Genomic DNA, 2400 nt, shown 5'->3' with positions numbered 1-2400 from the left:
CTTCTGTGTCTGTGTCATTCTTGGTTCCCAGGCCTGCAACTTTGTCTGTTCCATCGACTAGACTCTTTAACCTTCTACCTAGGCATAAAGTAATAATCTTGCAGTTGGGGGCTCAGTCCGTGAAAGGGGGAAGACCTCTTTGAACCAAAAGACCAAAGCATACCTGAGGCAGGCGCACTGACGATCGGATACAGACCTACATTAAAAGGGGTAAGTGTTCTTAATATTTCTTGTTCTGAAGAAATATAACGCTTACCCTGTAGGATTGTGAGTGATTAATATTTCGTACGGACGAAATAGGTTTTTTTCAACTCATTATTAGTGGGATTTTATGTCCCATTGTTGTGGCAGTGCGGCTGGCAAAAGTAATTGGTTAAACAATTATTAATGCACAAATGAATTTGATATACAGTCCTGATCACAATGTATTTTTGGGATCGTGGTGCAGCTTTCTCATATGATCGATCAAAGGTAAGTTTTTTTACAACTCCCGCTTGTGTTTAGCAATACAAGTCTGATGATTTTAGCACAAGAGTCGTTTTAGTGTCAAAAACTCTGGTAAGCAAACAATGAGATATCCATACGGTAAAAAATATGTATTTTTAAATTCATTTCAAAATATACAAAAAATGGGCAAAAATGTATTTGTTAAATATATATTTAAACAAATGTATTTCCCCGCAATATAATTTTGAATATTTTGAAATATATTTAAAATATGTATTTATATTTTCAAAGCATTCATTAAATATACTTTGCTCTCCATATTATTTCAAAGCAAGAAAATATATTTGCATGTGACATTTAAAGAACAAACTTTATTTGTTGTATAACACCTGTAACCATATAGCACATGCAATGTTTAAAAAAATTACAACATTACAAGATTTATTTGGAAATTACAATTTTTTTTTCAAGCAGTCTCAATTTCCCCAATTTAGAATTAACTGCAATCCCCAAAGCTCCTTTACATACATTTGGAAATCTCTTCTTTACTGCGACTGCAAGACATAAAAATCACTTTGAATATAACAGAATTTATTAATGTATAGTATGGTATATACTTTATATACAGTGAGGAAAATAAGTATTTGAACACCCTGCTATTTTGCATGTTCTCCCACTTAGAAATCATGGAGGTGTCTGAAATTGTCATCGTAGGTGCATGTCCACTGTGAGAGACATAATCTAAAAAAAAATCCAGAAATCACCATGTATGATTTTTTTAAACTATTTATTTGTATGATACAGCTGCAAATAAGTATTTGAACACCTGAGAAAATCAATGTTAATATTTGGTAGAGTAGCCTTTGTTTGCAAATACAGAGGTCAAACGTTTCCTGTAGTTTTTCACCAGGTTTGCACACACTGCAGGAGGGACTTTGGCCCAGTCCTCCACACAGATCTTCTCGAGATCAGTCAGGTTTCTAGCCTGTCGCTGAGAAACAAGGAGTTTGAGCTCCCTCCAAAGATTCTCTATTGGGTTTAGGTCTGGAGACTGGCTAGGCCACGCCAGAACCTTGATATGCTTCTTACAGAGCCACTTCTTGGTTATCCTGGCTGTGTGCTTCGGGTAATTGTCATGTTGGAAGACTCAGCCTCGACCCATCTTCAATGCTCTAACTGAGGGAAGGAGGTTGTTCCCCAAAATCTCGCAATACATGGCCCCGGTCATCCTCTCCTTAATACTGTGCAGTTGCCCTGTCCCATGTGCAGAAAAACACCCCCAAAGCATGATGCTACCAGCCCCATGCTTCACAGTAGGGATGGTGTTCTTGTGATGGTACTCATCATTTGTTTAGTGGAATTATGACCAAAAAGTTATATTTTGGTCTCATCTGACCACATGACTTTCTCCCATGACTCCTCTGGATCATCCAAATGGTCATTGGCAAACTGAAGACGGGCCTGGACATGTGCTGGTTTAAGCAGGGGAACCTTCCGTGACATGCATGATTTCAAGCCATGACGTCTTAGTGTATTACCAACAGTAACCTTGGAAACGGTGGTCCCAGCTCTTTTCAGGTCATTGACCAGCTCCTTTCGTGTAAGTCTGGGCTGATTTCTCACCTTTCTTAGGATCATTGAGACCCCACGAGGTGAGATCTTGCATGGAGCCCCAGTCCCAATCATATGTGACGAGTCACCCCTGGCGCAATCAGCGTCGCCCCAGAGACGGAGACAATCAAGGCGGCACAGCTGCCATTCATTAGCAGCTCAAGGCAATCATCGGTGGCTACAAAAGCCGCTAGCCAGCAGAAGAAGGTGAGCAACGTCTCCCTCAGATTCGGATGCAACTGAGCCGTGTACTCCTTTTGTCTTGCAGGATCCGACGCGTAACGACCGGCAGCACCGTAGGCACTAGAACCCGGAAGTGACCGGAACCCCAGAAGATAGCTT

The sequence above is a fragment of the Triplophysa dalaica genome, chromosome 6 (assembly GCF_015846415.1).
Source record: "Triplophysa dalaica isolate WHDGS20190420 chromosome 6, ASM1584641v1, whole genome shotgun sequence".
NCBI classification, from domain to species: Eukaryota; Metazoa; Chordata; class Actinopteri; order Cypriniformes; family Nemacheilidae; genus Triplophysa; species Triplophysa dalaica.
This window is presented reverse-complemented; position numbering follows the sequence as displayed.